Here is a 14,507-nt window from a genome sequence, read left to right as displayed (position 1 = left end):
GTGTTTACGTAAAGCAAGAGAGACTTGTACATAAATCCAAACATTAGTGTGATTTATGCCAAAGGAAGGCAACAACGTACCTAATATGAAGACAAGAGTTTAAAAAATGTCTTACTCCAAAGTTGTCATAATCAAACTAAACACCAAACCCCAAATATACTAGAAGTAGTTTTCCTTCTTTGGGTAAGGTTCAGGGACAGACTCGCTCTATGTATGTTGCCTGGCCTTTTAAACTCATTTTATGAACTCATCCTTAACAGGACATAAGTATTAAAAAACTTACAGCTTTTCATATAATATGAATGTAAAGTCTCTAAGCAGTGGGGTGGGTGGGCCCAATTCTGATGCACATATGCATTTCCCCCAATACTGAATACTAATGACAATAATATTGTGGTGCTAACATTTTTAGTTGTTAGGAAGTCCTGAATTAAGAATTACTGAGAGGGCTTCCCTGGTGGCTCAGGGGTTAAGAATCTGCCTGCCAGTGCAGGAGACATGGGTTCGATCCCTGATCTGGGAAGATTCCACATGTCGTAGAGCAATTAAGCCTGTGCGCCATAACTACTGAGCCTGTGCTCTAGAGCACGTGCTCTGTAACAAAAGAAACCACTGCAAAGAGAAGCTGGCACACTGCAACTAGAGAGTAGCCCCGCTTGCCACAACCAGAGAAGAGCCTGCTCAGCAACCAAGACCCAGCACAGAAAAAAAAAGAATTACTGAGAATTCTGCCTTACTTAGTGTTGTATGTGTATGAAAAAAAGGCAGAGACAGACTGAGATTTATGTGCTAGGGTGTGGGGTAGAGGGCGTCCCAGGTGGCTCAGTGGTAACCACTCCACCAGCCAATACTGTAGCTGTGGGTTTGAATTCTGAGTTGAGAGGATCCCCTGGAAGAGGAAATGGCAACCTACTCCAATATTCTTGCCAGAATAATTCCATGGACAGAGAAGCCTGACGGGCTACAGTCCATGAGGTACAGAGTCGGAACACTACTGAACACACGCACAGTGTGGGGTAGAAAGAAAACACGATTTGAGTTAGGAAACTGAAGCACTATGAAAACAGACACAACAGAAAACAGATGATAGATATCCTTGATATTTTTATTTATCATTAATCTTGGACTAAATAAACCCTCATATTTTGATAACAAGTTCTGACTAAACAGCAATCAGTTCCTCTAAAGTAAATTACTCATTCTTATATATCAGGCTACCAAACATTTATATGCTCATCTTTAAACAAATTACATTTTAGAGTCGACTCAAATATTATGAAAAGAAGGTCAATTCTGCTTTGCAACTTGATGGAACTTCGTTTACTCTGCACATGAACCGATCATTAAACTATGTTCAAATACATCTCAATTTACAATAGCTTTTCATTATTTTCCCAACACATATCCTATCCCAACTCATACCCATTAAATCCTACCTTTCAGGAGACCACAGTATTAATAAGTGACATATTTTTAGTTAAAAATAGCAAATAAAAATCATGTTTAGCACAGTACAGGACATTCAATATTCAAGCAGAACTGAACAGTTAAGTAGCAATTATGTGTGAGACCTGTACTAGAAATACCACTAACTTGTTTTTGAATATGCTTCAAGTGACTATAGTAGTATATAAATACAAACTTTTTAAAGAAAAAGTGTTTTCCATACATTTCATGAGCATAAGCTTATGTTAACAATGAAAATCTGCACCAGCAAATTCTAGTCTGGGAATCTCAAGGGAACCCCTCCCTCCTTGTTTGATGCCAACCAGTAACAAAATATAAATAGTGCTTAGCAAAAAGGGCCCAAGCCCTGCATTTGACATGTCTCTAGGTCAGCTTTTTGCCCATTATCACCTCACCAAACAACCCGTGGTTTTGGTACAGATCCCACTGCAAGTATATGAAGAACAGTAAATAAAATTTAATTGTCAAGCAATATTTGGGAAACAAATCATAACCGGAACCAGTAAAATCAACTGGAGCCCAGGCACTAATCTTACATCTTAAGATAGGTGAGGAAGGAACAATTGCTGACCAGATTTCTGCTACAGCCAGTCAAGTGAAAAGCCAGAGGGGTGAGGATCATTTACTTTCAGAACATTGACAGGTCTACAATTACTGAGTGTAAGGTGTTTTAATACAAGGTATTGTTATCAGATTTTAAATTTTCTTCTATGACCTGTTCTTGATTCTTCTTAGACCACACAGTTTATATTATGTCCTATGTATGTTGTGGGGCTTCGCTGGTGGCTCAGAAGGTAAAGAATCCACCTGCAATGCAGGAGTCCTGGGTTCAATCCCTGGTTGGGAAGATCCCCTGGAGAAGGGAATGGCTATCCACTCCAATACTCTTGCCTGGAGAATTCCAAGGACAGAGGAGCTTGGTGGCCTACAGTCCATGGGGTTGCAAAGAATCGGACATGACTGAATGATTAACACACACATGTGTTTTGCTATTAACTGAGTATATAGTTCAAATACTGTAAAATTTATTACTTTAAATTGGCATTTGTCAAAAACAGTTAAAGGCAAATATAGTAGCCAGTGCCATTAAAGAGTAACAGTTGGGGCAAAAGGGAAAGGAAGATCGGCTGGTGAAGGAGATGCTTTGGGAATAAAGGCTTTGAAAAGCTCCTACATATTCTGGGAAACCCAAGAGGCCACACGCATGCCCAGTGCTGGCAGCACACTCAGAAAAGACCTGACAAAACTATTCAAGCTTCAGGCTCTGCACATAAAAAGGTTAAGAAGAGCTGTAAAGTGCTCAAGTGTTAAAGGTGTGCCTCAGCATAGAGCAGCAGATTTGAGTGGGGAAAGAATCAATAAACTTGGTAGATCAATAAGGATTATTTAGTCTGAAAAACATAAAAAATAATGAAGATTTAAAAATGAACAGACCTCAAGAGATCAGTAGGATACCATTACATGTACCAATATATGCATAATGGGAGACTCAGAAGAAGAGAGAGAGTGAAGAATAATGGCCCCTAACTCCTCCAACTTGATGAAACCTTTCCAAGAAGCTCAAGGAATTCCCAAGTAGAATAAACTCAAAGCAATCCACATGGACACACTGTAATCAAGTTACTCAAAGTCAAAAACTGAAAGAGCATCTTCGAAACAACAAGATTAATATATGATTTCACATCAGAAACTAGAGGCCAGAAAACAGGACAACACATATGAAGCGATAAAAGAGGCAGGGGGTGGGGTGGGGGGGTGGTGGTGGTGGTGGAAACTAAAACATTCCAAGATAAGTAAAAAAGTGAGAGTTCATTCATTACCACTATACCCGTCTTATAGGAAGAGCTAAACTGAGTCCTTCACATTGAAATAAAAAGAATACCAGCATTAACTTGAATTCACTGGAAGAAATAAAAAGTGGTAACTATACAGTAAATACAAAAGTCACTAATAGATTTCTTGCTTTATAACTCCTCTTTTTCTCTACATGAAACTAAAGTAGCACTAGTTCACACTAGTTACAAACTAAGGCATTATTTGTAATGTCCAGGGTAACCACTAGGAAAAACCACCAAAAAAATCACTCCAGTATTCTTGCCTGGAAAAGTCCATGGACAGAGGAGCCTGGCAGGCTGCAGTCCATGGGGTTACATGACTGAGCATGGGTGCACGAGGGTGGAGGGAGATGGGTTGGTAGCAATAAACCGGTAGAACTTAAAAAAAAAAAAAAAAAAAAAAAAAACCACCAAAAAAATATATAGTGTAAGGTGTACTGCTGAGATGTATCATCATCTTATTCAGAGGCAGTCCAAAAGCAGCATCTTCAAGTCAATGAGCTCAAATCTATATATATTAGTCTCTTGTGGCTGATAAAAAGCTTCTCTCTAGAACAAAACCAACAGAAACTTAAACAGGAACTCCTGAAAACAAAACAGAAGCACCTAATTTGCTCGAGTGATGTTTGAGGGCACAATGTATATAATGACTTGACAAACACAGTTTAAAAAAAAAATTTTGAGAAGTAAACCATAATAATTTGTTGCTGTCTTGTCTTTGTTCATGATTTAATGGAAACTACTTAAAAATTGGCAGAAATGAACAGAGAAAACCCATAATCCCCTTACCCCAATTTTTAATGTTCATATTTGCTTCAAATAACATTTATTCTGCTTCAAAGAACATTTATTGCTTCAAAAATTTTATTTTTATTATTTAAAATCCTAAAATTATCACAAAATATAAATCAAAATTTTTAACCTTTAGCCTTAATCTCATAAAAGGATTTCTAAAACACAGTAGTACTAATTCAAGCAATATTAAATTACTAATACTAAAAATCTAGTAGTTGTAAGAATACATCTAATAAGATTTTCTTAAACAAAAATCACAAAATGGTAAAACAACAATGTAGCAGTGTTTTCAATCATCATTTGAAAAATTCTGGATAATGGGTCTTTGCACATAGTTAGGAAATTTTGTTGGAAAAGGAAGCATTAAAGTGAAAAAACTGTTTATGTACAAAGTAGACCCTACTTAAACAGGTCTTAAGTAAGTTTTTTCCTTTCCATCTTCAATCTTACCCAAAGGTAATAAATTTTAACAGCTTAGTGTATGCCCTTTCATATTTCTTTGCTTATAGAGACACACACAAAGAATTTATATATTTTAATAGAATCATGCTAAACTAATATATTACATGAAAGATCCTTACTAGTCAATATGCACAAGTATACTTTCTCTTTTTTTTTTTTTCGACTTCCCTTACCTACATTGTTCCAACATGCCAGAGGCTGTTCACCTTGGAGACCTGCTGCGGATATGGGTACGGCCTGGTGCGAGATTTACACCCTCTCCCCCGGATTTTCAAGGGCCAGTGAGAGCTCACCGGACGCCGCTGGAACCGCGACGCTTTCCAAGGCACGGGTCCTTCTCTCGGGGCGAACCCATTCCAGGGCGCCCTGCCCTTCACAAAGAAAAGGGAACTCTCCCCGGGGCTCCTGACAGCTTCTCCGGATCGGTTGCGTTACCGCACTGGATGCCTCGCTAGTTATTTTTTAATGGATACAGCAGCAATTATTCAACCATTTCTTCTCTGATGCACATTTACATTTCAAGTCTTTTCATTACAAATAATCCTGCTTTGATCACCCTTGTACACATATCCTTTTCTAGTTGTGTTTTCTGTAGAATACATTCTGGTAAGTGAGAATAACTGGGTCAAAAGCCATGTGCATTTGTAGCTTTAAAAGACAGATTATATGTCAAAAATATTATGGTAATGTACATTCCTATAATAAGCTGGGTGCTCCCATTTCTCTGCATCCTCAACAGCTCTCTATATAATCAATATAGCATTTTACTTTTGCAAACAGGTGAGCATAAAAGAATCTCACTGTTTTCCTCTATAGCTGCCAGGATATGTTCATCTTGTTTAGGAAATCTTTTCCTATCTTGAGGTTTTATTTCCTTTATTTTCTCTCAGTATTTTTATAGTTTCTTTTTTATATTGAAACTTAAAAAAAAAAAAAACCCCAACTATTTCCATTATTTTTTTTCATTATTTTTAAAATATATTCTTACATATTTATTTGGCTTACTGGGCCTTAGTCCTGGCACATGGGATCTTTAGTTGCAGCATGGGGAACCTATTTCCCTGACCAGGGATTGAACCCAGGCCCCATGCACTGTGAGCATGGAGTCTTAGACAAGTCCTCTAAATCTTTAATTCATGTGAGCATTACTTTGAGTATGATGTAAAAGATCTATATTCATCATTATTTAAATGAAAGTTTGTTCCTCAGGTTTATCATGATCAAATTCCTACTATACTGTTTCCTTGTTCTATGATGGTATATTGTATACTGTTTTATCCCCAACTTTTATTTTGAAGAATTTTAAACTTACAAAAAAGTCATAATAATAGTATCATGAACACTTGTACCTTTCATCTAGATTCATCAACTATTAGCTTTTTGCCACAGTTGTTTTCTCTATACAATTTTTTTGGCTTAACCATCTGCTATGTTGCAAACCTTTCATCTTCAAATATTTCAGCACAGTATCATAGTGTTTTGAATACAGTAGCTTTTCAGTAAGTCTGAATACCTAGTATCATACTGTTTTGAATACAGTAGCCTTTCAGTAAGTTTGAATACCTAGTAGCACAAATCGCTTAGCAACTTTCTTGGGGGAGAGGGGAATCTTGCACTTTCATCTTTGTATCAATTTTAGAATTGTCCATAACAGTCTGATGGGAATTTTACTAAAAATCTGCAGTTTAATCAGCATCGTGTTTTTATGTTAGGCCCTCTGGCCAGGAAGATGGCATATCCATTTACTTGGAACTGTTTTAATTCCTTAAACCATAAATGACTCAGAACTTTTTACCAATAGTGGTACACTAGATTATTTATAGTCTTCCCACTAAAAGTGTTGGATAACATATTCCTAAAGAAACACTCAAAAGTGTTGAAAGGTAAGTAAAGTGGGAATTCAAAGAACAAAGTGGAATTTTTAAACACTGAGGCTGCCTCTGCACTGAGGGTTTCTGCCCATTAGGCTTCCGTGAGTTGACCTTGGATGCTTCGTGGGCCAAAAGGCATATAGGAAAGGTGGAACAGGAGATCCTCCCACTCTAAGCTGGGACCCTACAGGGCTATACACTCAGGTTAAGGGTGTGAACCAAAAACGACTCCCACTCCCCACCAAGCAAATCAAAAGGAAAAGGTGGAAGGGAACACAGACACTGTGACTTTGGCTGGACCTCTTATGGATAGGAGGAATAAATTCTCCTCACCTGGGAGGTTCAGAACATCCCAAGTCATGAACTGAGTATAAAGTGGCCCTTAATAGGTAGTGTCCCTAGTGCCAGAGGCTGGCAAAAGCAAATGTAAAATTCCTTGGGAGGAAGGCATCTTCATTCTAGGCCTTAAGAACCTCAAAAAATAAATCTTTAAGGCCAATGAAGAGTTCAAAATGAAAGATAACCAAATACAAAAGGCAAAAACAAAGATACAATGAGCAAGAAGCAGTGCAGTTTACAGAAAGCATAATCAAAACTCATGTAGCATGTTGCCACTCATGTGGCAAATGATCAATACATAACAAGCTTCATTACAAATATCTTCAGAAACAGCCGAATATAAAAAGTGCACACAGTAGATTTGGAAAACAGCCAAATGATGATATATAAAAATCACAACATAAACAAAAATATAATGGGTTTGGCAACATACTAGATCTATACAACAGAACTGAAGATAAAAGAATATCCAGAAAACAGCAAAAAGATAAAACATACAAGAGGGTTCAAACAATATAGATGGCAGAGTGACAAGTATCAAGTTCCAAAAGAAAATAACTGCAAACCCAGACTGTGAGAATGCTACATAAAATATAGTTTTCAAAAAAATGAACTAGGAATTTTTCTATCCTTATATTCAGGAATTGTTTGAATAACAAGAATTATGGGATCCCCAAAGACAAATGAATCTAAAATTATAAGGGCTTGGTAGTTTTAAAACTAGTACATTATTAACAACCTTTAATTTTCTCTTGTTTTGATAGGTCTATTCAGGTTTTCTACATGTATGGATGTGAGAGTTGGACCTAAAGAAGGCTGAACGCTGAAGAACTATTTCAATCTGTGGTGTTGCAGAAGACTCTTTCGAGTTCCTTGGTTCAAGCCATTCAATCCTAAACGGAATCAACCCTGAATATTCATTGGAAGGACCGAAGCTGAAGTTTCAATACTTTGGCCATCTGATGACAAGAGCTGACTCATTGGAAAAGACCCTCATGCTGGGAAAGGCTGAAAGCAAAAGGAGAAGGAGGTAACAGAGGATGAAATGGTGAGACAGTATCACTGACTCAATGGACATGGATTTCAACAAACTCCAGGAGAGGATGAAGGACAGGGAAGCCTGGAGTGCTGCAGTTCATGGGGTCACAAAGAGCCAGACATGACTTAGCAACTTAACAACAACAAACCTCTATGGTTAACTACAGTAATTTTTATTTCACTAAAATCTCATTTCTCCAGAATTTCAATTTTGTTACAACAAAAACTAATTTCTCCTATTTCATAGCTAATTTGCCTATGTCTCCTTTTCCTTGATAAGGCTAACATGGGATTTATCGTAAGGAAAAAAAATTCCAGCTTTACAACTTGCAGAACACAGTGAGTGTGATAAACTCTTCATACAAGTAAAAAAGGTGTGTGTGTGTGTGTGTTCACAATTTGCAAATGTATAGACTCTCTGGAAAGGTAGAAAAGAAACAGAAGCAAATCATATCTGATAAGGGAACTTTATTTAGAATAAAGACCTATTACAACTCAAAAGACCAACCAACCAATTTGAAAATGGGCAAAACATCTGGAAAGTTCTCCAAAGGCCAAAAAACACATGAAAAGATGCTCAGCATCCTTAACCATTCGGAAAATGCAAATCAAAACCATGAGATAATACTTTATAGTAGTGAAAATATGGAAAAATTGGAACCCTCATTTGCTGCCAGTGGGAAAGTTAAAATGGAAAACAGTCTGGTAGCTCCCCAAAAGATTAAACATGGAATTCCCTTATAACCTAGCAATTCCACTCCTGGGTATATTTCCAAGAGAAATGAAAATAAGTATCTACATAAAAACTTATACAGGCACAATGTTCATAGCAGCAGTATTCTTTTTTTTTTTTTTTTTTTGGTAGCAGTATTCTTAATAGTAAAAAAATAGATACAACCCAAAGGTCCACCAGCTGATAGATGGATGAATACTGAAAACATCATACTAAATCAAAGAAGTCAGTCACAAAGGAACACATATTGTGTGACAGATCATGGATTTAAGATTTCTTTTTGGGGTAATTAAAACGTCCTAAAATTGACTGTGGTGATGGAAGTACAACTCTGGTAATATACTAAAGACTACTATATACTTTAAATGGGTGAGTTGCACGGTATGTGAACTATAGCTCAGTAAGAGCTGCTAAAAACAAAACTGAGAATATGGTTGCCTACATGGAGCTGAGGGCTTCCCTGGTGGCTCAGTGGTAAAGAACCAGCCTGCAATGGAGGAGACCCAGGTTCGATCCCTGGGTTGGGAACCTGGAGGAGGGTATGACAACCCACTCTAGCATTATGCTGGGGAAAGTTCATGGACAGGCTACAGTCCAGGGGGCTGCAGTCAGACACGCGACCAGACTGTCGCAATCAGACACTCAGACTGAGCACGCATGCACAGGGAAGAGAGCAAGATGGCTACGGAAACATTTTGTATTGTTTTTTGGGAATGGAAAAATTAAAAATTCAAATTTTAAAAAATTCAATTTTAATAAAGTTCCTGCTTTTGGTTTTACTGGTCTTTTCTACTTAACTCATTAATCTTAGTTTTCTCACATTATCTCCCTTTCCTTTCAACATAAATTTGTTGCTCTTCATTTTTACAAGTTGACATTTTCATCCTTTTACAAATAAAAATTTTGTATCTATGAATTTTCCCTAGAAATTTTAACACAACACAGTTATCAAGTTTAGGTAATTACAAATTATTTAATTTATATGCAGAAGAATGTTCTTAATTTCCAAGTGATTAAGGTTCTTTTGGTTATCGTTTGATGCCTGATTTCTAGTTTTATTTTACTATGTTATAATAAAATGCAGCCTGAAAACCTTCACTTTGGGGAATTTATAACAGTTCTGTTTGCAGACAACTGTTTTTGCTGCAAAACGTTCTTTGGGTCTAAAGAGAAAAATGTGATTTGTATTTGTTATCTTTTAAAAATTTCTTTTTAAAAAAAAATCGGAAGTATGGCTGCTTTACAATGCCAGTATCTGCTGTACAGCAAACTGACTCTGTTACACATACAGACACATGGCTATACATTAGGACTATATACAGGACTATACATAAGCTATACACAGGACTCTGCTGTTGTGATTTCTAACATAAAAAATGATGTATATATATTGTTAATTCTGTTAAATCCTGAAAGTGATGTATTCAGATCCTCTACTATACCAAGTAGATTACTTAACCCAGTCTGAGACTCTTGTCTCATAGGGAATTAACATTTTTGGTAACTGATGTATCAAACTGATGGTAGTCTTCCATCATAATTTCATAGTTACCTTTATTATAGATTTTTTATACTATTTCTGTAGTGTTTATTTTCCTACTTAAAGCAGATTAAAAAATATTTATTTTCTGTAACTTAAAAACTACTGCAGAATCTCAGTTGGGTTTTTTACCCCACTTTGACATACAGCACTGTGTAAGTATAAAGGTGTACAGCACAATGACTTGACTTGTATCTACTGTGAAATTAAACAGTTTGAATAGTTTCCTATCAATTAAAAATATACTCTATACACCCTCAACAAATTCAAGACATGTTGAACGCTTTACTTTCCTTTCTCAATATACCCAACCCCATCTCTGCTCCAGACAAGGCAAGACCTTTAGAATTTTACTTACCCATTTTCTTGTCCCACCCCACATCCTGAGCTTTGTAAAAATAATCTAGAACTGTTAGAGCTACATTATTAGATTTTCTCTTAGAGTATATAGAAAATCATCTTGCCCTAACTTGTTTTGGCTTAATATTTCTCCAAAAGATTACCCAAAGATATATAAATTTCTAGGCTACTACGTATCTTAAACTGTCTTTTGCAATGAATTTTCTTTCTTTTGTAAACATTCTGTTTAGCTAAGAGTCTTATATTCAGATATTTCTCCAGGGACTTCCCTGGTGGCCCAAGGGTTTAGAATCTGCCTGCCAATGCAAGGGACACAGGTTAGGTCCCTGGTCTGGGAAGATCCCACACCCTTTGGGGCAACTAAGATGGTTCATCACAGCTACTGAACCTGGGTTCTAGAGCCCGTGATCCACAACTACTAAAGCCTGTATGTGCTCTGCAACAAGAAAAGCCATGACAATGAGAAGCCCATGGACCGAAACTAGAGAAAGCCCACATGCAGCAACAAAGACCCAATGCGGTCAAAATAAATAAAAATTTTTTTAATTAAAAAAAAAAAAATTCCACCAGATTTTGGTTAAGAGCAGTTTTTTCCTGCTATCTGGCACTTTAAATCTATAAACTCTTTTCCTCAGATGTTTTTTGCCATTTATTGGTTTCCAGGAGTGTCTATACATTTATAGTCTCTACAAAATTTTTAAATATGAAAATAAATCTTTTCAGTTTTAGAAAGTTTCCCCCCTTTTCATCTCTTAAGAACTATAATTAACCACTTCATGAGGTATGTAAATAAAATTATACTATATACCTTATACAATGCTATATTTCAATTATATATCAATAAAACTGGAATAAAAAATAAAAACATTAACTCTTAAAAAAATTCTCATTAAAATTCAAACAGAATTCTCTTTCTGCTTCTTTCATTAAACTGACTCCACAAGGAATTTCCTGGTGGGTGGTCCAATGGTTACAACTCTGGGCTTCCACTGCCAGGAATCAGGGATCAATCCTGGTGGGGGAACTAAGATCCCACAAGCCGAGTGATGCCGCCAGAACCCCCACAAAAAAACAAAAAGAAACTGACTCCACAGACTTATCACCTTTTCTTATTCCACTGGACTCTGAACTACTGTAGGCTCTTTAAACTTATTTGTTGTTTTACACACATATATTGTATACATATGTATTTCAGTGAAAAAAGATATATAGAAATTCTGCATCAGCTTCTATATTTAATTCAGAAGTCTGTGAGCAGCACTGAATTTTTTTTAATGTTTGGCAGTACAAAACAATGATTAAAAGCATGGGCTCTGGAACGAGGCTGCCTTTCTAGAAATGTAATGTTTCAGGTTCCCTATCTATAAAATGGATAATAACAAGAGTAGCTAGGCAAACAACCTAGCAGATAACAGTATTACTAAACATATAGAACAATTAAGATTGCTAGGGCAAAGTATAAGATAAAAACAACAGGTCCAACCACTTGTAGGAGTGAAACAATGTCACAGAAAAATCGCAAAGACTATAACCCTGATGTCAACTGCAGTGTAACTAGGTTATCAGGTAAGAACAAGGATGGTACAACACGGCTGAAAAAGGCTGGAAGTGCATCAGAAATACCATCCTTATTTATAAAAACTGACACAAAAAAGCAGCAGTCAGTTCAAATAAATCCACACTATTCAACTTGGTAGCCACCAGCGACTTGTTGCTATTTAAATCAATTTTAAGGCAAAAGAAGAGGTTGGCAGAGGATGAGATGGTTGGATGGCATCACTGATTCAATGGACATGAACCTGGGCGAACTCCAGGAGATGGTGAAGGCCAGGGGTGCTGCAGTCCATGGGTCAAAGAGTCAGACATAACTTGGTGACTGAACAACAACAATTTTAATTCCATACAATCAAAATTTTAGTTCTTCGGCTGCACTTGCTACATTGCAGGTGCTCAACAGACATGTGCTCAGTAGCTATCTTACTGGACAGCACCATTATAAACAATGAGGAAATTAAGAAAAAAGACTGAGTTACTGATAGTGAATCTCAGACTGTATCAAACGTGAAATCTTAATGTATCTGTGCAACAAGGTGATCCAGATCGCCAGGACAACTTGGGCAACTTTCATTTTGGACTGGGTTCAAATCCCAGATATGGCATTAACCACCTAGAGGACTCTGAATATGTTACTAAATCACAGGCAGCATGCTACAGAGGTTAAGAGCACATAATCTCTGCTTGGACTTGAATTCCAGCTCTTATTAGTTGTGTAACACTGGACAAGTTACTTCACATCGCTCTTTCATTTATAATCTTCATTTTACAGTAGTACTTGCTGCCTAAAGACACTAAAGACTAAATACTTGTAAAAGTACTTTGAACAATGTCTTGCATTACTAAGGGCTATAGAAGTATGTGCCTAATAAAATCATCTCTCAAGTTTCTACTGATTTCAAAATGGGCAGGATAAAACTTACTCTCCCTGCTTATTTCACAAGTTAAAATAAAAATGAAAATCACCTTCCATGCCATAAAGAAACAGAAAAGCAGGCTACACTTTTGGGAGAGTTACCTATTTTCTTTTTTTGGTCAAAGACACCTACTTGTGAGAAAAAATTAAGTTCTGTTCAAGTTCACAATTAACAAGTGGTATAAACAGCGTAATTTGCTCAAAATATCCTCTCACAGACCGAAACAGAAACACAAAACAGCAAACACTAGGAATCTCATTAAAACCCTTAGAGAACTTTATTTGCATACATAACCTGCAGCCCATGAAATTTCAAAGGCTATTTAAAGAAAACTCAAATCAACACCTGACCAACTGCTCAACGCAAACTGTGAAAAATCATACCACCAGGTTAATTAGACAAGATTAGCCAGCATACGCAAAATGCGAATTTGTCTTCTGCTGAAATGTCAAAAGCTGTCAGCTGTTAGACCTTCATCCACGGCACACTGGATGCCAAATTCTTTCTAGAGTTTGTGGTTTCTGTGAGATGACGGCGTTGCAAAATCAGGGAAAAGGCAACAAAAGGAAGCAGAGAAGGCCCCTTTTTGCAGTTACAGAAAATACCAATGCTGGCTGCTTCAACAAATGTTTTGAAGCAAACAACTTTACCACAAGCTATATATTTTTGATGGTGCGAGAAAATAAGCATAGTACAGAGAAACTAAAAAGTAAAAGAACCAAAATTGAAAAACGTGAATTGGCTGAGCCCTTAAAAGTTCAACTAGCTCAAAACAGTCCTGGAGTAGGAGTTGACAGTACACCAAAGGACCTCCTAATCTGAGCACGGAATACAATGTAACTAAAAATAAGGGGTAGGGGATGTCGAAGAAACCGGAGAAAACAGAAAGGTACAGGCTCGCAGATGGTTACAAAACGCTCTACTAGTATGCAAGGCAATCCGCCAGTCCCTCCGCCCCTTTCTCTTCCCCCACCCAAGCTTCAGGAGAAGCGCGCAAGCGCAGCAAGAAGGGGCAGCGCGTGGCGACGCGCAGGCGTAAAGTGGGGAGAAACAATGAGCTTTGTTGCCGAGGCGGCAGCGGGGGGCAGGAGAAAAGGGTACCGGAGAGGGGGGGTGAAGGGATTGCGGTGGGGGTGGGGGCTCGCGAGAAAGTGCTATCCCGGCAACCATCGCGCGCCACTGAGGACCCGGATAGAGAGCTGCGAGATCCAAATCATAAATAATAATGACAATGAGAAAAAAAAGTGACGGCCATTTCTCAAAGAATAAAGAGACTAAGTCGGTCCAAGATCATCTCTCAGACTCAACTGGAAGAGGCAAGGAACAACGGGGCCTATACGGGCTTGGTGGCCAACGACCCAGGGGACCCTCTAGGCCCCTCAGCCGTCGCCGAGGTGCTGTCCCTCGACCGCCGGGGCCGCCGCACCCTTCTCGCCGCTCCGCCCGAGGGAACCCCTCACCCAGTGCACGGCAGCGGGGACGGCAGCCAACGAATCCGGTCGGCCTCCGCGGATCTCCACAGGCAGCGCCGCTCCCCCGCTCGACGCGCGCTTCGCCCGCAGCCTCCCTTCTCCAGTCCAAACAAACACCCCAGCC

General features: G+C 38.0%; 1 protein-coding gene across 1 annotated transcript in view; it reads right to left on the bottom strand.

The window, feature by feature from the left end:
- The window catches only part of PAIP2 (poly(A) binding protein interacting protein 2), a 19,845-nt gene extending 5,338 nt beyond the window's left edge, over positions 1-14,507 (bottom strand). Inside the window, exon 1 of the mRNA XM_065918668.1 lies at positions 14,372-14,507. The gene's annotated coding sequence lies outside the window, so the exon portion shown is untranslated. The remainder of the gene's footprint in view (positions 1-14,371) is intronic.

This window comes from Muntiacus reevesi, chromosome 1, assembly GCF_963930625.1.
Source record: "Muntiacus reevesi chromosome 1, mMunRee1.1, whole genome shotgun sequence".
Taxonomy (NCBI): domain Eukaryota; kingdom Metazoa; phylum Chordata; class Mammalia; order Artiodactyla; family Cervidae; genus Muntiacus; species Muntiacus reevesi.
The sequence above is the reverse complement of the archived record's forward strand: the minus strand, read 5'-3'. Positions and strand labels throughout refer to the sequence as shown.